Source organism: Lygodium microphyllum, chromosome 21 (assembly GCF_053477565.2).
Source record: "Lygodium microphyllum isolate KBCC chromosome 21, Lygodium_microphyllum_v1.1.10, whole genome shotgun sequence".
NCBI lineage: Eukaryota > Viridiplantae > Streptophyta > Polypodiopsida > Schizaeales > Lygodiaceae > Lygodium > Lygodium microphyllum.
In genome coordinates this window covers 132,031,728-132,054,907 of record NC_141155.1, presented here as the reverse complement: position 1 = coordinate 132,054,907, position 23,180 = coordinate 132,031,728, and the positions used below count along the sequence as shown (strand labels likewise).

The window sequence follows — 23,180 nt, the reverse complement described above, 5'->3', positions numbered from 1 at the left end:
CACCCTTCTTTAATTTAAGCATTCATCACATTGTGTAATTGTGTGTCCCATACATTCTACACCTTTAACCTTCTCTATTTTCCCCGGCATTTCCTCACATAGTATCAGAGCCAGGTGCTCTTGACTTACACCTCAGCCTTGATTCAGAAAACTTAGCATTCAATAGCACACCAAAACACACTCAACAATGGCTCACCAAACACTCCCCCTTGGAACACCCCCCCCCCCCCCCCCCCGTCCTCCCCCAAAACACACTCACCAATGGCTCACCAAACACTCCCCCTTGGAACACCCCCCCCCCCCCCCCGTCCTCCCCCAGTCGACCCATGTTGATTTTTCTTATAAGGTCTCCAACAGCCATTGGGAATTCGTTCTGGCAGCTGAATTTCAATGCACGCCTACTCCAAAGCACCATGAGAAATAGATCAATCATCTTGGTAAATCACGCTGAATTTTCTGCTGAAAATCAGGCTGATTAGGTGACCGAGAATGACCTACAATAGTTGGAGTTGAAGCCTCAAAGGCCCATCAACTATAGAACCATTTTTTAACAAAGGAACCAAGCTGTAAAATATGTCAAAGGCATCCTTAGTGGGCTGTTTTGATAACGGGCAAAAGCATGGTGGAATGCTCAGTAAAAGTAATGTCTCTATTGATAGTAGTGTTGCCAATAGAGGGATGAAACAAACAATAGCCTTTGCTTTCAGCGTTGTAAACAATGAATGTGCACCTGACAGACCTGTCATCAAGCTTATGCCTGTTTTGAGAAGCCAGTGTGCATATGCCAAAGATCCAAAAGTCCTCATGTGAGAAATAGAAAGCTTAGAGCCTGTCCAAGCCTCATGAGGGGTGATGGTCTCTTGTAGGGCACCTATTCAAAATGTAAGCGGCATACATGACTACATCCAACCAAAAATTATAAGGCTCTTACTTTGAGCATGCATTGGGCCTTCTCCATGAGATCAAATCTTTCAATCTAGTATTCTATTTTGCTATAGGAGTTCCGAGTAAAGAATTGTTCCATTGATGAGTAATGCTATAGGATGAAAGAAATTCAGCCAAATTACAAGTATGGCTAGAATAATTATCAATAAAAGTTACAAAGTAACAGAAGCCTCCAATAGTGTCTGCGTAGGACTGTATACGATAAGATGCAATCTAGAAGGGGCACCAACTCAAGCATCCTGGGAAAAGAGAACCAAAGTATGATTACCTGGCATGTGTATCTTGGGAAGATCACAAACTACATTCTAAGAACATACCTTCAGCAATGTTTGGTAGCCGAGGTAGCTAAACCTCTAATGCTATAAATGAGCGGCTGCAATAAGCAAATCATGTGCTGAAAAAGCATGATCAATATAATTTGCAGCAAGCTGTTTGTCACATGAATCAAGCCTGTAGTAGGCTTTTGCCAATGACTGAAGAGATATTAGATTCTTCTTAATGCTTTGCACATATAAGACATCCTCCAAGAGCATAGGAGTACCAAAAATAGTGATGACTTGCACTTGAACCATGCTTTTTCTGGCATACGAGGCATTATTGGCGCACATAAGAACGCCCCCCTTGGAAACATGAGAAAGAGACAAGAAAAACTATTTACAAGAAGCGATGTGCCTAGAAGCACAACTATCAAAATATCAAGTATTAACAACATCAAAAACTGATAAATACCAATCATGAATGAAGGGATTATACTGCCATGGGATGAAGAATGCATTATCCTAATACTAAGTGAAGTTGGGAGTCTTATTCATCCCTACAAGGTCGGACTCCCTCTTCTTCTTCCTTGAAGCCGTGTACTTATGATATTCAATAATGTCATGCCTTTTTTTTTTTGGAAATACTTATATCGCTTGTTCTTTGAATTAGAACCTGATCTGATTTGAAATGGGCTGAAGAGTAACCCGTGTGTGAAGAGGCTGATTTTTGGAGCAACATGAGAGGATGAGAAGCCATAGCCAGCATGTGTAGTGGCTAAGTTTTGACCAGCATACTTGGATCAACCATGAGATTTGCCCTTTCCTTTGTGGTGCTTGGAAAGCTTGCTCTAAATTCATTGTATCATTGCAATTCTAATGGCTTTGCTCTTCCTGCAATGAGTGAAAAACAAGCTAGTCGAAGGTATAGTTGAATTCATTTCTCATTGTCAATAACCTTTAAGTTGTAGCAAAAGGTTGATAAGATTCAAGTAAATGATTCAATGTACTAGACCAAAGATGATTGTCAAGAACAACATCGTCAATGTTAAGCAATTGCTTCCTAAGATCCTTAATACTTATAAGATAAGAATCAACATTACCTCCTTCATCCATGAAAGTCTTCAAGTTGCTTATAAAGGTAAGCAACACATGCCTCGTTGGATACATGATAAAGACAAGCAAGCTGATCCCATGCTTACCTAGCTGATTCGCATGACCTAATGCGGGGAATTACTCATTTTTTATTGATATAGCAATTAACGTGACCTATATATTGGAGGTGTCTTTCATCACTTTCACAAGCTCTATTGCTGAAATTTCAACCACATGCTATGTATTCACCTATCAAAAACTCATCTAAGGAGCACTATCTACTCAGCTTGATCAATCAAAGCATAAAAGAAGCAAATCAGCTTGATGCCTTGAGTATGCAAATATTAGGGTTGCAAAGCCCTAGTTTCTAGATTTGCAGCAAATCAACCTTGGTTTAAGCACTTATGCTTGTGGTTTGTTTCAATGGAACCCTATAACGGGGGAGGGGTTGGTTCCCCTCTCAATATGGTCTCCTCATTTTCTTTTCCATAAGGGGTAACTGTATTAATTACTATTAGTTTAGGATTCAACAACACGCGTGCGTGCGCAGACAGACTCACATAGTGAACAAGTGAGCAGCAAGAGAGTAGGCTAGAATGTCACATCCACTACGTGAGAATGATAAGAAAGTACAATCCCTAAGGTACTAAGCACCACACCCACTAATTGGCATTTACATGGGAGGAAAACCCTTCTCCAACTAGAAGGTAAAAAGTGTCTCTGGATAAGGGAGCCTTCACACTACAACTTCCGAGGAACATGATGAGTGTAACAAAACCCCCTCGAGTGAATGATGTGAACATACATATGGAATAGGCAAGATCAATCCCCAAATGGTATCAAGCCTACAGCCTCGCCAAAATATTCAAACTTCTCTTCAAAGAGAGCTTTTGTAAATACATCTGCTAAGTTGTCCTATATAGGAACATAAACAAGTAAATCTCCCCTACATGGAGCCTCTCTCTAACATAATGATAATGCATCTCAATGTGCTTAGTGTGAGCATGAAAAATGTGATTCCTCACAACTACCATGGCACTCTAACTGTCACTACAAATAGGAGTGGGTAGCTACTATCCCACACTAAGATTGACCAAAAGGTATGTGAGCCACGGTAGACTACTTCTTGCTCAACCAAGAGATACATGAATCGCCAAGCATAAAACAATTACCACTAGTATACACCTACATGTCAAAACAACTAGCCCAATCACTATTTGTGAATGCATACAAGCAAAGAGAAGTCCCTTTTGGATAGAAAAGGCCCAATGTCTGAGTGTCTTTAAGATAGCGAAAGACACATTTGATTGCTTATCAATGTGTAGTATCAGGGCTGTGCATAAAGCACACGAACTAAGATACTCCAAATTGAATATTCGGCCACATATTACACAAATACAATAGACAACCAACAAGCATCAAACAAATCTCCTACATCCTCCAGTGTAAACATGAGACCTGTCTCAACTAGAGTAGAGATAGGCTTGGAGTCATGCATCTTAAAATGCTCAAGGAGCTGCCCAATGTGCTCAGAGTGTCACAAAATAATGTCCCCCTCAATTGCATTAAATTGTATGCCAAGATAATATTGCTAGTGGCCAAGATCTATAACATCAAAAGCATGCTGCAATTTAATCGTTAAGACTGCAATCTATCCTCATGAGGTCCACTCGACAACATATCCTCCACATAAAGAATGAGAATCAAGAGAAATCAAATATGCATATATATTTTCGTACCATGCCCTAGGTCCCTATTTCCAACCATAAAGGACATTATGCAATCGGCACACTTTGCTCTCTTAGCCTTTTTGAACAAAGCTAAGAGGTTGTGACATAAACCTCCTCGTAAAGATCACCATTCAAAAAATCAATCTTCATTTCCAACTAATGTACATGCCAAATTCCAATCAAAATGGGAAACCAAGGCCAATAACATTGTGAATAGTGATCATACATAAAGTGAGAGCAAATATCTCATCATAGTCAATCCCATGCTATTGGGCATACCCTTAGGCAATAACACTGTGAATAGTGGTCATACATGAAGTGAGAGCAAATATCTCATCATAGTCAATCCCATGCTATTGGGCATACCCTTAGGCAACAAGACATAAGTCACAATGATCAATGCTATCATCAGATCTATATTTTAGTTTGTAAATCCACTTTGTGCCTATAGCATGCTTACCATAAGGCAAGTCACATATTTCCCATGTGCTATTTTTATGAATAGAGTCCATTTCTAACTACATAGCTGCCATCCAATGCTCATCCACTAAAGCATCACGTAAAGAAACAAGTTCCTCATTGTAAGCAATAGCTACAAGTGCTTGTGCAACCAAGTTACCATGTGCATGGCGAATAGCTGCTCTAGTTCTACCGGGAGCTGGAGTGGACTATTTGTTGTCCTGTAATGTATCTAATGGCCATCCACGTACTGTTTTAGTTTCTCGAATATCAACAATGCCTTGATCAATGGGCTGAAATCAAGCCGTTGTTCAGCATGTGTTTGTTGCTGATTTTGCCACTATAAACCCTCAATAGGTTGCTAAAATTAACCAAAATCAGGTGCACTTTGCTGAAACAATGGCAACAAACTATCAAAACATATCCATAGGCCCCACATTGGGCTGATTTTTGCAGCCCATGAAGGGCTGACCAACATATTCAATGAATACTACATCTCTACTAACAAAAATCTTGTTTGTGGAGGATTGGTACAAGGAATACTCTTTACTTTCCACAGTGTAACCAATGAAAATGCATTTGACAACCTTGACTTGCAATTTATATCTTCATAGCTATAGCACCAAAGCATATGCCAAACAACCAAAGACATGAATGTGTAACACCACTAGTTTCCAACCATTCCAAGCCTCATAAGGTGAACATTCAGCCAATACTTTGGTGGAGCTATGATTCAGCACATACATTGCACACATAATAGCATCAAGCCAAAACTTTGCGAGCAACTTATTGTATGAAAGCATGCAATGTGTTATTTCCATCAAAGTACAATTCTTTCTTTTAGCCACACCATTTTGTTGAGGTGTGTAAGCCGTAGTAGATTGATGTCTAATGTCCCTTTCAGCCAAGAAAGTTAAACTCTAATGATATGTATTCCTCCCCTCCATCTATACAGAGTGTAATTACCATTTTCAGCCACGGCCAAGAAGGCTTAAAGCATACAAACATATCTGATTTTTGCATGTGAAAAAGGATCATTCGCACAACACACAGCAAAAGCATAAGAATGGCCAATGTCCAAACTTACTAAATGTAATGTTGTGACCTTCGTACTTGCTGAATTTTTAGTGACACTCATGCCCGATTGGTTCCTTTTTTCATTGACAAAAGAAACAACAACAACCATTGGGAATCCAACACTTGGCAAGTGCACACGCAAGAGAAAGAGCACCAATCAAAATTCGCTATATGAAGACCTTGTATCTAAAAGGAATTTTGTTAAGCTAGCCTATCATCAGCACATATTTCCATCACACTTGACCTTTCTAGAGACCCCAAATGGTGTTGCCCTTCTGAGCAAGCCAATCCTTATCACATTTAAGCAAATGGTATATTTGATTAACTAAAGCATGGCCTAAATACAACCAACCATTAATTATTCAATCTTGCCAAGGGGGCATGGAGCCTCACAAATGGCAATAGCCTCTAGGAACACGAAAGTAGCATTGAACTGATCTAAAGACATGACAGCCCCACTTGCACATAGAAGAGAATCAACAATAGTGTGACCAATCCCAAGCGCGTCATCCTATTCAACATTGGCCTTTGTTCCTATTTGCCTTGCTAGGTGAGAAGTTTCGAAACAACCAACACTTCAGCTCTTAGAAAGTTCGGCATCTCCCGATCTAGAGGTGGATGCCAAGAAGATTTAGCAAGGACCAATTTCCAAGAGTGGACCAAATGATTCAAAAGCATGGAAGACTTAAGATGAAGAGGATGTTCAACATTAACAATGTGCCACCATGAAGCAGTAATATTGGTGTTCCCATGCTTAATAACCTGAGTCTCCAGAAAGGACCTGGCAATCAAAGACTAGGGCTGCTTACCCTCACACAAAGACTAGAACAAATGGAGAGTAATCATATGTGTCTCCAAATCCGAAAACAACCCCACCACCCATTTATTTTTGGGAGTGCAAACATGGTGCCAGAAGATCCAAGATATGCCCAACCATGTAGAATCCTTTTTCCAAAGCAACAACCAGATGGGTTGAGTAATTTCCCATCAATTAGACTTCGGCCAAGGGAGCAAGGGTAGGTAATATGAAACCATCAGCACCATGATTGCTTGAGCTATTTCCAATCTTATGTGGAAAGGCCAAACTTGTGACTTCCAATATACAAACTTATCCATAATGCCGCAGGATATCCAATCCATTAGCACTTTAGGTGAAACCTACACCCCCAAAGGATAACCCAGATGCTTGAAAACAAAGCCTTTAAGAACTACCTTGCCTTGCCAACCTAAGACCTCAAGATCACTCTCAATGCAACTGATAAGGGCCAGTTTAGATGCATTAACTCTCTCTCTCTCTCTCTCTCTCTCTCTCTCTCTCTCTCTCACACCCATAAAAGGTATCCATGTATCCATCTCTCTAGGCCAAGCTGGCTTCAAGAGGGGATATACAACTCTAGACCATATATTTACATGGAGGGCAATCATCAAAGAAGGAAAGGCATTCAAGAAAAAGATCTACTGTTGTTTTGTGGACTTTCACAAGGCCTTTGACACAATGCCATGTGCTAGACTCATGAGAAGAATGCAAGACACTCATGTGCCCGTAGAGATACAGTGGAGTATCTATGCCTTGTATGAGACAGTGACAAGCAGAGTACGGACACCTGAGGGCATCTCAGGTGCACTCAATAGCACGATTGGGATGAAACAAGGCTGCCCACTTTCACCGACACTATTTGGGTTGTACATAGATGAAATTTCAGAATATCTGAACACAGTTGGTGGGGCTGAAAGTGCTAATACCATTACTCCTTTACGCAGACGATATTGTACTTATATCTAACTCACCTGAGGGACTAAATAGACACTTGGATGCATTATCAGCTTTTTGCAAAGATATAGACCTTAAGGTAAAACCTTGGGAAAAATAAAATTATGGTATTTAACACTTCAGCTGCTTGGTGACGAGACCTAAGCACCAATTTACTTTCAACAAAAGCCAATGGAGATGGTCAGGTTATATATTTATTTGGGGGCCACGTTGAAGGAACCATAGTTCTCTTGGAGAGAGACATCAAAGGTTCATTTGACAAAAGCATATGCAGCCTTAGGTGCATTGGGGAGGCAATGTGCTCACATACAGTTTCATGAACCACGCACCAAACCATGGCTTTTTGACACCTTGGTTACACCAACACTCCTATAGGGGGAAGCTATTTGAGGTCCGAATATTTTCCACACAAGGAGACAGCCTTTGGGAGACCAAGATAGACCACAGAAGGAATGACAGGCGGGAATATATGGAAAGACCACTGGTCATGATGATTTCACATATGATACAAGCGAAGAGCTCGACCTGACATGAGATTATCATAGCTGAATTGGGAGCATCATCCATGGTGGTTGAGGCCTTGGTACAAGCAATGACTTTCATATATAGACTATGGGAGCTGAAACCAGCCTTCCTTTCGTGTATGGGTGGTAATTCCCTAATTACAACTTAGTTACAGCAACAACATTTATTACAAAATTGAGAAATGTAAAATAACTCACAATCTTGGACAATAGACACCCTATTGGCTGAAAATTTGGCATCCCTTTCAGTGTTTCTTTAACTTAATTAAAGAAGAAGTTGATGTACAATGGGATTTTCCCAATCCCTTTCAGTATTCCAACTCCCCTTGCTGTCCAAAATGACCTGCAAGTCTTCAATCTGAGTTGCCCCTTGATTCGAGTAGTCAATTGGCCTTCACCCGCTTTGATGGAGATGAAAAATGCCCCAAAGTCATTGATTTGCTAGTCCATCCACTTGAATTTGACTAAAAACAGCTTCAGCCATGTTGAATCCAAGTCTCAGAGCTTCCGATTTTTAGCACACTTCCCAAGGCTGCTACTAACTACAGATTAGGGTTTACAATAGAGAGATTTGAAATTTCTCAACGTCTGGTGATCTCAATGCTGTAAAATTCGAAGCAAGGCTGGGAGATGAGAGAGAATGTTGAGAAGAGAGAAATTTCACACTTTCTTTACGAAGAATTGAAGAAAATTAGAATTGGTCATTTATTGTTGTTGCTCTGTCTCAACAGCCTGTAGATGCTATTGCCTGTTGTAGATTGGTCTTCTCCTGCCCCTAGCTACCTCAAAAGATCCTCCAATGGCTGCAAATCAGACTAATAGCATCTCCTCCCTCTCTCTTGCAAGCTGAATGCACTAAAACACCTCTCTCCAATCTCTAAGGACGTTTTTCAATCTTGCATAAGCATTTTTTACAAGTAGCAACCTTTCATGATTTTTCTAGCATTATTTATAATTAAATCTTAATTTTCAATTTTAAACATTGTAAATTAATCTAATGTGCCCAAAAAATTAATCTAACCAGCTAATAATTAAATTGGCTAGGCAACTTCCATTCTCGAGTGTCTCTACATCATCTTTGACCATCAGATTGGTGTCAAGTACCATTGCACGCCACTTCTCTAGTGTCACCAACTAATAGTTATGGCCAAATAAATGACCTAGACGAACAACTGGTACCAAATACCACCAAGTATTTGTGCAACATAACTTATAGCAACTTTTGCCTTTGACAGCCTGTGATTTCCTCGGATCTCGGGCTCATAAATTTACCCTAACCCCAATTACACCTCACGTGCGTAACATTTACTTAACCATGTGTTAAAAATTAATCCACATGTTAAGTGAGATTTCAAATACACCTCACATGCGCAATATTTACTTAACCATGTGATTAAAAATCAATCCACATGTTAAGTGAGATTTCAAATATACATATCCTCATGACAAGAACTTTCCCAAGATAGATACCCATGGCTAGCCCTGGCCTCTTCTAGACAGCTAGCAACAAATGGTGCTAGACATTGTTAGTATACTCAAATGAGTGCATGGATGAGTCTACATGGACTGCAAATTGACAAACTATTGCCCTTTGACTATAGCTCGGATTGCCCTACACTTGACCTAAGTCGATCAGAGCTAAACCATGTGATCAGAGTAAACATACTGAGGTTAGATACAGAGAAGACTTGGATCCGACCCCCCTCTCCCCATGGCACAAGGATGACTACCAAATCCACTTCCTTCAAGTATCTAAGGATGGTTTCATCACTTGGCCTAGTTACATGGATACACAGCTACCTCATGGATTGCGCACAGTTATTGGTCAAATTTGCACCTCATCCCACCACCTGAGGATTGAGACAGACAAATGAAAGGGTATACAAACACAAAAACACATATGCCCACTATGTGACAAAGAGCCAGAGACAAAGGAATACTACATTTGCCAACGCACGGTATATTATAATATACGAGACAGATACCATTGTCAATTTCGAGAGGGTTTTGGACCCTTAAGACAAATCATATAGTTTGAGAATCAGAGATACTTGGGTTTCTTCCTCCCAAAGCTCCAAAGACATAGGGCAGCTATTCTACAGAGTAGGAGATCCCCCAAAGCTCGACTCACATAGATAAAGAGCATTCACTGACATTTTCATTGCCACACAACCAAGCATGGCACACACCACATCTACTACCACATAACCTACGGTAGTATATCATTATTGGACCTCATCTTTTGTGGGTGTTTCTTTGGATAAAGCACTAGCACTCAACCAATCTAAGCACCTTCGTACACCTAAACGAAAGCCTAGATATCCACACCACAAACAAATTAGAGCCATCATTAAGCACCACAAGATACAGATGCCAAGATGCCTCAGTCATGCAAAGATACATCTCCTTAGAGAACACACATCTCATTGATGGAGAGTTTCCTTTTCCTACTTTTACTTTTAGATCATCGACATGTTTTCCTTTTTTAGAACATATTTCATTTTTAGTCTTATAGGTATGTTTTTTATCATTTCTCATTCCACATGAGAAACACAACATCATTATATGTATTGCTTTGGTCTCATAGGCCACATTGGCCTTTAGAGAGACATTAATGCACACACAGACACACATACACACACACTCTTTCTCTCTCTCTCTCTCTCTCTCTCTCTCTCTCTCTCTCTCTCTCTCTCTCTCTCTCTTTTCGTAAAAGGTAATTGTATTAATTACAAAAAAAAGAGTACAAGTTTTCATGATTACAAGATACACGAGGGCTCTAAGCCGACGTGTAAGATCCCAGTACTAAGCCACACAAAAGTTACACAAGTGATGGCAAAGACGCAGAGGAAATTGCCATATGCCAGGTAAGCAAGTCCTCCCGAGGAAGCAAGTCCGAGTGTCGAATGAGATCTATCTGCCAATGCAAGAGACCTTTAAGCCGGGCAATGTGTTTCGATACATTAGAGGCGGAATCAAAAAGAAAGGCATTCCGAGTGGTCCAATTGTGCCAGCATCCCCAGAATCTGAAGAAGTGAAACAAGATCTTCATATGCAACTGTGGCGGTGTGGGGTATTTTGGTCGCACAAAAACCCAATCGAACGGGGTGAGCGAGGACCCCACCACTGTACGCCAAACCTGTGACAAGAGCGACCAGATCCTCTTGGCCAGCGGGCAAGAAATAAATCGATGCCGGGCCGATTCCACAGTAGTGGTACAGAAGAAACAATTTCCATTCGAGATTCGACGCTTGGAGAGGGCCGAGACAAGAGGAAGACCACCAATCATCACCCGCCAAAGAAAGACCTTGCATTTAAACGGTGTCTTATTCAACCAGCCCTCCATCACCGTTGCCTTCCACCATGATTGAGATTTCCGCAAACCCCATACAGAATTAGCTTTAATAGCCAGCCATTGATGATCTTTCATCAGAAGATGATACACCTGATTAGCAGAGGCCTTTTCCAGACTCAACCGGCCTGCAAGGTCCCAGTCCTGCCAAGGACGATCCACCGCAAGGGCAGGAAAAGTTTGCCTGGCCTGAAGTACCAGCAAAACCTGCTCCCATAAGTCACGGTAGCCACGCGGGATTCTGAAAAGTCTCCTGGCCGTACGAAACGATGCGAAGACATTACGACTGGCAAGGGTGGTGTCCGCAACGGAAGTCACCCCTAGACGGGCCATGCGGTTAAATTTTGGTCGAAGCTCATGTTTGTCTTCCCACGAAAGTAATCTTGAGACTGCCAACAATTCCAGTTGAAAGGAGTTAGCATGCAAGCGGTCCTCCACTGGATGCCAGCTCGCCTTTTGGAGCATTGCTTTCCAGGAGCCGACCAAATGTAATAATAGAGAGGAGACGGGGCTGGAAAACCGAGAGTCTGCATTAAGGACATGCCACCAGGAGCCCCGAATTTGTGTATTGCCATGTCGAAGCCCGCTGTCCTCCAGAAAATGACGGGCTATAATGGTCCACGGGTGATGATCCACGCACAGAGCACGAAAAAGTGACCAACGAAGGGCCAGCATATGAGTTTCAGCATCCAAAATAGCCCCACCACCCAAGCATTTGGGGGTTACATGTATGTAACCACGAAATCCACGAAATACCTGCATACAAGGAATCCTTCTTCCATAACATGAAGCGAATAGGGCGCGTGAGAGCCTTCAAAGTAGTAGGAGTCTAGGGCAGCAATGGCAAGAAATAGGTGAGCATTGGCAGCATAATTGTTTGCGCCACTTTGAGGTGGACATGAAAGGGCTACGCTTGCGACTTCCAATACATAAACTTAGTTGCCAGTTTCTGTGAAATCCACTCCAGTAGCTGCTTTGGCCGAACATCAACACCCAACCGGTACCCAAGATGCCTGACAATGGAGCCACGGGGAACAACCTGACCCTGCCAACCCAATGACTGTAAATCCGACTCCGTGTAGCTGAGAATGGCTGATTTGAAGGCATTGATGCGAAGACCCGAAGCATGACCAAAGAGTGTCCAAACATCTAATGCCTTGCGAATGTTGTCCTTGTCTGCACGCAAAATCATAAAGCTATCATCAGCCAAAGATTGGCTAATGAAGTGCTGCCTCAAAGGAAGAGACAAACCGGCCAGCTGATCAGAAGCTGCCATTGAAGATAACATTGAAAGAACCGGGTGAGTCGCCAGGGCAAAGAAGAGAGGACTCAAAGGGCAACCCTGTCTCACTGCGCGTGCAAGGACAAATGGCTCTATAACCCCACCATTGAGCATAACACGCGAAGAAGCCTCAGCACTAATTGTGTAAATCAATCGGGACATCCGCGCCCCAAAACCCATAGCGGACATAAGTTCAGCAATGAAAGACCAATCTAAATAGTCAAAGGCCTTTTCCAGATCCAACTGAATCAATACCACTTTCTGGCTAGAGTGCCTTGCATAGTCAATGGCCATTTGCACATTTAAGATATTATCCAGAATGTTGCGTCCCTTAATGAAACCATATTGAAGAGGATGCACAATAGCTGGAAGGTGCTTGTGGAGCCTATTCGCCAGGACTTAGGAAAAGATTTTATACATCGAGCCCATCAATGAAATTTGTCTCCACTGTTGCAACATTGACGGCGAAGGAACCTTTGGAAGCAATTTGATAATGCCTTCTTTCCAAGAGGAAGGCATGACCCCTGTTTCCCAGACCTGCTGAAACATAGCCACTAATGGCTTCACCAGTTGCGTAGCCGAGCACTCAAAGAATTCATTGGTGAGGCCATCCCAGCCAGGGCTTTTATCCTTGGGCAGATGTAACAAAACATCCATAACCTCCTCCTCACAAATATCTGCCTCCAAGGTAGCTCACATATCAAGTGGAACCTGATGGCAGACCAGATCATAGAAAACTGAACGTGCATACGTAACCTGGTCAGAAGGCAACAAAGAAGAACCAAGAAGATCCCAAAAATAATTCCTGCACATATCGACAATGGTATGCGGATCAGTAACCATGCGACCTTCTGAATTCTGAAGTCTGATCATATTTTCTCGAGCAGGAGAAGCATGCAAGGCGCGAAAGAACTTATGAGTCTGGCAAGCATTATCTTGCAAATTGTTAGTCAAATTGTGTAATTTGGCCTGCTGATAGGATTTCAACTGAAATTCTTTAATAAGATCGGCCAAACGCTGCGCCAGTGATAATAGAAAATCATCATCTGGGGTATCCACCAAAAGCGAACGAACCAAAGCCAGTAAGCCTTCCGCTGCATGGCGACGCCGCCGACAAAGAGAGGCATGATGTATCCCATACTGGCGAGCGACCCGTTGCACATTAGAGACTAGACGTTCAAAAGAAACTGTGCCCTCAGAGTTAAAGTCCAATAAAAATCTCTCAATCAATTGCTGCATATAGCCCTGAAAGATTGAATGCTTCAAATAAGAAGACTTGAAACGTAAAGGGAGTCTATCCAACAACTGCATAAAAGGTGCAATAGGTTGTGCCAGTATCTCAAGTTGGAGAGAGAAATGGTCGGACAAGGCATGTTGCTGCAATACTTTCATTTCCAGCACCTCAGGAAGAAAGTCATCATCCTGCATGATGTACATTCGGTCCAACCGCGACCATGTAGATGCATACTGTGTTGAATGAAAAGTAAACCCTGGGGAGGACGGATGTAACCAAGACCATAGATCTTGCTTAAGAGCCGCAAGAGCAAAGGCATTCCACGCCTGGCTTTCCGAAGCATCCATCACCGAATGCCCGGAAGTGGACTGGGAAGAGTCAACACACATATTGACATCTCCCATCACGAAACCCCTTCTGCCAAGTGACATGGAGCTCTGCAAAGTCTTCCAAAGATCCCGGCAAGATAAAGGGTCATTCGGAGCATAGAGACCCAGCAACCATAAGATCTCTCCTTCAAATAAAATTTCAATTACCACAAAGCGGCCCTACACATCATTTTTAATAAGAATAGGCTGATATTTCTCATGGATAATCATAAGCACTCCAGAATAATGCACAGCATGTGTCCCTGCATAAAATAAGAGAAAACCATGGCAATCCACCACTTTTCCTGCATCATCGTGACTCTTGTACTCCACCGCACACAAGGCATCCCACTAATTTTCATGCAAGACAGTCCACATGGCATGTTGCTTATGGCGAGAACAAATGCCTCGCACATTCCACGTGGCTATCTTCATATATCTGAAAAAAGAAAAATCTGGAAGGAGGCACCGCTTGCCTCGATTTCACCTTGTCTGCTAAAATGTCAAGGACACCATCATCCAGAAAATCAGCTAAGACTGCAAAAGAATTCGGCCGACCAGCTTTAGAAGTAGATGGGATATCCACTGTCTTAGGGGTGGCGCGGGGATAACGACGATCCCAGGGTGTAATCACATTGCCTTTAGAATCAAATGCCAACTTAGCAGGCGGGCCCTTGGGCCCGTCTGTATATACTTTCCTCGTAGACTGATTACGGGGAGCAAAAGGAGCCATAGTACCCGCAACATGCTGTGAAGAGGACATTTCTTTCCTGCGCATATACGTGCGCATTGAATCCGGTGACACAGCAGGCCCAAAATCCGGCAAAGCAACATCCAACTTCTTACCTTTTTTGGGACGTGCCTCTATCCAATCATTGTTATGAGAATCCAAACCCAAAACCTGTTGTTTACCTTTATCCAAAACACTGGATGGCTAGGTTTCCTCCTGTGAGGGAGCATCAAGCACCATGTCATCCTTGGGCGGCACAACATGTACATTATCGGAAGACGGTTGCCTCTCTGGGCATTCGGCCATAAAGTGTCCCAATTTACCACACGAAAAGCAATGTCCCGCAAAGATACCCCATTTCAAGCGAAAATGTAAAGGATGCATGCCAGAGCAATTAAGGCGCAGCCACGCAGGCCTCTTCCTGGTAGTGTCCCATAACATACACAAACGGTTTCTATTCATTGCCCTTAGGCTTGGGGAGACCAGGACCGTTCCCACAATGGCCATGGCATCCTTTAACAATGGCCAATAAACAGCCGGGCAATTTTCCACCTCAACCCACACCGGGCATTCACGTTGAAGCAGGCGCTGGAAGTCTGCCATAGGGCGCCATGGCACGATATGAACCAAGCGGCGATCAAAGAATAATGGTAGTTTGGACAGGAGCTCAGAGTCCGAGTTCAGCAGAACCTCATAGAAGCCTCGAGGTCCAACAAAAATCTCCTCCACACACTCCCCTTGCAGTAAATGGTGCAACCACTGGCGAATATGGGAAAGCACTGGGATCCTGCCAGTGAAGAAGAGTATAACTGCACGGTCATAAAACACTGAAAAAGAGCGCAGGACCGTTTTCGGGCCACCGTTGCCTCCAGAACCTCTGCAATTCCCGCGTCAGAAAAAGCTTCATGATTATGCTGGACATAGTCGCCAAGCAACGTATTGGCAAATTCCAGCAAATGCTCCTAGTCAATTTCCTGGGAATCCACAGAATCAGAGGCCACCTGAGCATACAAACGATCCTGATGACCGATTATCTCTTCGGGCGTAGGCTTGGGGCGTTTACCCGCAGGCTGAAAGTCAGGAGCAGTCGGCATCTCCTCTGTACACGGCACCATATCCTCCAGTTCCTCTGCATCAGAATCCGTACCAAGAGCGGCTACCGTTTGTTCAATAAAAGCCATATCCAGGCCAACCATGCTTCTCTCTGATCAGAGGCGGGACTGCAAAATCAATGCACCATCCGGATGCAGCAACCGGACTGCAACGGAGAACCGGACCAACACGCGCAGATGAACCGGGGTGCCGGGCAACGGGTCAACCACAGGTGAGGCGTACACGCAGCTGCAGCAGGCCTGCACGCTGACGCAGAGCAGTCAACGGGGCAGGCGCCGAGGGATCAGGCACAGGCGGTGCAGAGTGTCAGGGCATTGTAGGTACCTGTAAAACTAGGGCACTGCAGGGCTGCAACCACAAGGCCGCAACTGGGCGCTGGTGCAGAAGGGGTCTCTCTCTCTCTCTCTCTCTCTCTCTCTCAATTACCAAGAAACTTCAATCATGAGCATATAAAATAGACTAAGGAATATCACTAATAACCCACCACATTACACTTACCAACAAGCTTCTGTTATGAGCTTAGAATAGACTTGGGACTATTACTAACAATTCTCTCTCTCTATCTCTTTTCTTTCATCATAGATAATTGTATTAATTACGAAAAAAGTACAAGATTGCATGATTACAAGATATAGGATAGCTCTAGGCCATCGTGTATAAACTCATTTTACAAAAGTTTAGATAGCTAAAGAAGTACAAAAGTCACAAGAAAGAAGCAATAGAGATTGTCGTATGCCATGGAACCAAGTCCTCCCTGGAAAGGAGATCAGTATACTGAATAAGGCCAAGTTACCAAAATAGAAGACCTTTTAACTTGGCAAGGTGAGTTTGCACCCCGAATGTGGAATCAAAAATAAAAGTATTCCGAGTTGTCTAATTGTACCAACAACCCCAAAAACAGAGAAATGGAAACAAAATCTTCATATGTGGTTATGCCAGAGAATGGTATTTGGACCCCCTGTAAAATATTACACGGCGCAGCGAACAGAATCTGAGAAAGAGATAGAGAGTACACAACAGATAAGAGGAGAATCAGTAAATTCTTTAGCTCCAAACAACTGATACAAAAATGGCTCTGTCCACCCGTGCGCTTCCACTATGTGAAGCTTAGATGGCGATCTAGACAGAAGATAGGTAAAGAGCTTAAGGCTAGCTGGAACAACTCCTCTGACTGAGTGAAAGATGAATGATCGATGGCTGTGAAGGGGTTTAGCTTTTATAGCCTGCAAAGGCCGTGAGGTTGGCCTGACCGACCTACCATATAAGCCTCCACTAGTCGGCCCCTTTTAACTCCCTTACCCCGCAACTTGATGCAATGCGCCTCGAGTTGCTACCAGCTTAACCACTCCATCTAACCCAAAGATTAGACCCACAACGGTCACCTTTGTACCATCCGGTCACATAGACCTCATCTGATATATAAAGTCAGGACTCAACCAATGTCCGGGCTCACATTTGGCTTCTCCTCATAATGGGAGCCTTATAACTTTGAGCACCATGGATCATTGATAGCACCTAATGAGGGTGGGGCATTGATCATATCTAACACCCCCCCTCAATGTCCACCCATAGGTGAACTATCTCCTGGGCCCAATGCCGAGTCTCTGAAGATGAACTTGAAGCAGATCCTTCGTAAGTGCTTTGGTGAAGATATCTGCTCCATTCTCCTCTGTTGGACAGTAGACCAGTTCCACTATCCCATCCTCCATCAAATCACGCACATAGTGATACTGGATCTCTATATGTTTGGTGCGTGCATGAAACACTAGATTTTTGGCAATGGCGATGCAACTCTGATTGTCATATCTCAGCACAATTGGTTCTTCATCCTGCACTCCCATATGCCATAGAATCCTTCTCAACCATACTGCTTCACATGCAGCAAAACAAGCTGCCTTGTACTCTGCTTCGGTAGAAGACAATGCCACTATTGGCTGCTTCTTACTAATCCAAGATAAAATTCCTGAACCCAAAGAGAAACGATAACCAAAAACTAACTTCCTGGAATCACTGTCTCCTACCCAATCTGAGTCACAGTTCCCCACAAGAGAAGTTTTGAAACTGTATGTGATACCATAGTCAAGAGTTTCCTTCAAGTATCTAAGCACCCGCATCCCAGCCTTCCAATGACTCTCATGAGGTTTGTTTGAGAACCTGCTCAAAACATCAACAGCAAAACTGATATCTGGTCTGGTGTTACACAAGTAGATCAGACTGCCGACCAACCTCCTATACCTCCCAATGTCTGCTAGTGCTGATGTATCCTCGACGGATAACTTTGCATTCACCTCCATAGGTGTAGCTATCTCCTTGCACTCGGTCATGCCAAATGCCTTCAAGATCTCCCATGCATACTTCTTCTGAGAGATGAAGATCTTTCTTGGCTCTTGCCAGACTTCAATCCCCAAACAATAGTGCAGCAAGCCCAAGTCTGTCATTTCAAACTCAAAACTCAAAGCCTTTCGAGTTTGGTTGATCATATCTTCATAGTCACCTGTAATAAGAAGGTCGTCCACATATAGGACAATCACTACAGACTTTTTACCATCCCTGTAAACATACAAGTTAGCATCTGAGGCACATCTTTTGAAGTTTAGGTTTGAAAAGAACTTATCTATCCGCTGGTACCATGCTCTGGGGGCTTGTTTCAGCCCATATAATGCCTTCTTCAACTTACACACTTTGTTCTCAGAATGGGGGACCTCAAACCCTGGTGGCTGAGCCACGTACACCTCCTCCTTGAGGTCACCATTTAAGAACACTGACTTAATATCCATTTGATATACTAGCCACTTCTTGTGGGCAGCCACTGCAAGTACCGTGTGAATAGTGGTCATTCTGGCAGTTGGGGCAAATGACTCTTGAAAATCAAACCCTTCAACTTGTGAAAATCCTTGGGCAACTAGTCTAGCTTTGTACTTTTCTAAGGTACCATCAGCCTTGTACTTTACCTTCCAAATCCACTTGGTGCCAATAACCTTCCGCTTTGCTGGTCCATCCACTAGCTCCCAAGTGTCATTCTTCATTATGCTGTCATACTCCGCTTGCATAACAGCCTTCCATGATGGATCTGCAAGTGCTTCTTCTAAGTCAGTTGGCTCCTTTACTTCTCTCATAATCTCAACCATCAAGGCCATATTGACTATGTGAGCAAAAGCCCTCCTTTGCTCCTCTATTCTCTGAGACCTCCTTGGTCCGTCTGCCTTCTCCTCAACAGATGCAGGCATAGGATTATTGTGCTCATAGAGCTACTTCACCCAGCGCGGCAATGGCTTTTCCAATGGGGTGATGTCAGGTTGGTGAACTTTTTCCTCATCGTCTGAAGATAATGCTTCCTCCTCCTTAAGGATAGGAATAGCTCTCGGGACAGGTTCATAGTGGACTACTTCTTCGCTTGATGATAAAGTGGAAGAACTTGCCTTCTCCTCCTCCACTGTATACGGCTCCTCCTTGAACACCACATCACGGCTCGCGATGATCTTCTTTGTCTCTTGGTCATATAATTTGTAAGCCTTCTGCTCATCACTATAATCCAAGAAGATACATTTTCTGCTTTTTGGTTTTAACTTGTTTTTCTTCTCATCTGGAACATGTGCATAACATTCACATCCAAAAATTTTGAAATGTGAGACAGATGGTTTCTTACCAGTGTAAGCCTCATGAGGTGTTTTTCCCTTGAGAGCCTTTGTGTAGCTCCAATTTAGAATGTAGACTGCAGTATTAACAGCTTCAGCCCAAAAATGGTTAGGCAATCCCTTGCCCTTTAGCATGCATCTTGCCATCTAAACAATAGTGCGATTCCTACATTCCACAACACCGTTCTGCTGAGGTGTGTGAGGCGTCGTCAATTGACGCTTGATCCCTTTGCTCTTGCAAAAGCCTTCAAACTCCTTTCAGTTGAACTCACCACCACCATCTATTCTAAATTTCTTCACACTTTTCCCTGTTTCATTCTCAACAAGTTTTAGCCATTCTTTAAACTTACCAAAAGCTTGAGCCTTATCACGAAGGAAGTACACCCACATCTTCCTACTGTAGTCGTCAATAATCAACATAAAATAAGAAGATCCCCCCAAGGCCTGTGTAGGCATCTTACCACACAAGTCAGCATGCACCAACTCTAGAGGAGCCTGTGCTCTATTCTTGCTTTCTTGTGAAAATGCCTTTCTCTATTGCTTGCCCATCATACAAGCTTCACATGGTTCCTTCAATTCAGTTATTGTAGGTAGGTGAGCAACCATACCTTGCTTTTGCATCTCCTTCAACACTGCAAATCCGATTGTCCAAACCTTTCATGCCAAAGCTTACTTTTTCCCACTCCAGCGGTGGCTGTAAGAGCACTTAGCTCATACAGGTTGTTCCTTCTTTCTCCTTTGCCAACAATTGTACCAGCACTATCAAGAATTTCTGCACCTGTCTTCTTGAACCTCACTTCATGACCAAGATCAGTTATGGCAGTAACTGATAACAGATTTCTCCTGATTTCGGGAACATACAACACATTTGAAAGCCTTTTGACTTCACCATTTGCAGCAACAAAAGAAATAGTACCTATGCCCGCAGCAGGGCATTTAGCATCATTTCCAACCGTCACAATGATGGATTCTTGTAGAGGCTGCATAGAACTGTATAGACCTTTCTTGTTGGTCATGTGACGGGAGGCCCCACTATCCAACACCCATGAGTCAATGGTAGATTCTTCTTGCGCTGAGGAGCACACTTCCTCAATGGTCGCCATGAATAATTCCAACTCTGCTTTAGCCGTATTGGCTGTCTCTTTTCCTTTACTTTTAAGGGTACCATTCTTTTCATCTGCCTTCTTGACACGACAATCTGCAATTGCATGTCGTTTCTTCTTGCAGTAGAAGCACTCTCCTTGAAACTTCTTCTTGCCACCCTTCTTCTTTTTGTCACCATCATTTTTGGTGGAGGAACCACCTTTGCCTTTTGCATTGGCAGAGAATGTAGCATCTCCATTGTTACTTCCTTCTCGAGCTTTCAGCCTCAACTCCTCCTCCATTAATAATGCACAAAACTCCTCAAAAGTCAAAGCTTGAGGTCTCACCTGAGTATTAAGGGCAGTTACTAGTCCATCAAACTTTTGTGGACAAATCCGAAGACACCTCCGAGCTAGCTCTTCACTAGTCTTTTGTATCCCAACGCCAGCCATCTGGTCGCGCAGATTCTTAATCCGAGTGATGAATGCTTCAACCGTCTCTCCTTCAACAAACTTCTCCGCTGCTAGTTGATTCTCCAAGTTTTGAATCCTTGTTTGGTTTCGTGTTTCATACTGACTCCTTAGTACATTCCAAGCCTCTGACGCTTTGGTTGTATGCTGAATCAAAGTCAGAACACTGTCAGAACAACTTGTAACTAAGGCACACAATGCATCTGCATTCCTTCGTTTCCAAGCTCGTAGAATATCTGCATTCGGAGAAATCATCACACTAGGATTTGATGGGTCGGGGGTAGGCTGTGGTTCTGCGTCAGTCCCCAACACAGTCTCCAGAAGCTCATAAGAATCAAGGATAGTTGTAATTTTGAACTTCCACAAGGTGTAGTTTGTACCATCTAACTTGCCTTCGCTGAAGGTTGGTGGACAAATCCTCAGTGTTTGAATAGCCAGTACAACAGCACCATCTCCTGCACCGCTTCCAGATGCGCCAGAGCCGCTTTCGAAAGTCGACATAGTTTCTCTTTGCTGTTGAAGCCTTTGCCTCTTGCACACTCTTCGATCTCTAGAGCCCCCTGGCCTCTGATACCATGTAAAATATTACACAGCGCAGTGAACAGAATGTGAGAAAGAGATAGAGAGTACACGACAGATAAGAGGAGAATCAGTAAATTCTTTAGCTCCAAACAATTGATACAAATATGGCTCTATCCACCCGTGCGCTTCCACTGTGTGAAGCTTAGATGGCGATCTAGACAGAAGATAGGTGAAGAGCTTAAGGCTAGCTGGAACAACTCCTTTGACTGGGTGAAAGATGAATGATCGATGGCTATGAAGGGGTTTAGCTTTTATAGCCTGCGAAGGCCGTAAGGTTGGCCTGACCGACCTACCATATAAGCCTCCACTAGTCGGCCAGGGAATATTCCCTTTACCATCGGACCGGGGGCGCTGCCCCCGGACCCCTGCTAGGGGGGCCAAAGCCAAGGGCCGCTTCCGCGGCCCTCGGACCCCAAAATAGAGGCCCCTTTTAACTCCCTTACCCCGCAACTCGATGCAATATGCCTCGAGTTGCTACCAGCTTAACCACTCCATCTAACCCAAAGATTAGACCCACAACGGTCACCTTTTTGCCATCCGGTCACATAGACCTCATCTGATATACAAAGTCAGGACTCAACCAATGTCCGGGCTCACATTTGGCTTCTCCTCATAATGGGGGCCTTACAACTTTGAGCACCATGGATCATTGGTGGCACCTAATGAGGGTGGGGCATTGATCATATCTAACACCCCCCAATCAAAAGGGTACACCAACATACCAACCACATCCCAACAAATTGCAAATAACATGGACCAGATTTTTTGTATCAAAGGGCACAAAAGAAAACGGTGGCAAGATGTTTCCTGGAGTGGTGAGGTAGAAAAAACAAGCACCATTTGAGATGTGGCGGTTTGCAAGTGTCGGGGCAAGAGACAGCCCATTAACCATGACACCCCAAAGGAAGACTTTACTTTTGTATAGTGTCTTATTGAACCAACCCTCAATAAAAGTCATTTTCCACCAATGCCGAGATTTGTATACATCCCAAACAGTATTGGCCTTGGTGACCAATCAATGGTCATCCTTAATCATAAGATAGTATACTTCATCAGCCAAAGCCTTTTCCAATTGGAGTCAGCCTACAAGGTCCCAATCATAACATGGTCGATTAGGAACAAGGCCAAGAAAGAGCTCTCTAGTTGCAGCATCTTCGCAAGATGGTCCCACAAGTCCCTGTAACCTGGAGGGATGCCAAAAAGCCTCCTGGAGATGCAGAAAGACATCAACCCCTAGTGAGTCACCTGAGTGGCATCAAAAATAGAAGATAAACCTAGTCATGCCATGCAATTAAATTTAGGACGAGTCTCTTGCTTCCCATCCCACAAAATCAGCTTCAATACTACCAGCACTTACATCTAAAAAGACTTAGCAGCCAAACCGCAGGGTGCCACTAGGCATTTTGACAGAGCAACTTCCATGAGAAGACAAGCTAGGAGAGCAAGAAGGAAGAGGATAACGAAAAGGAGGCGTCA

The 23,180-nt window shown here is 43.4% G+C and overlaps 1 protein-coding gene across 7 annotated transcripts in view; it reads right to left on the bottom strand.

The window, feature by feature from the left end:
* The window catches only part of ATXR2 (histone-lysine N-methyltransferase ATXR2), a 247,580-nt gene that overhangs the window by 193,376 nt on the left and 31,024 nt on the right, over positions 1-23,180 (bottom strand). The gene's annotated exons all lie outside the window — the stretch shown is intronic.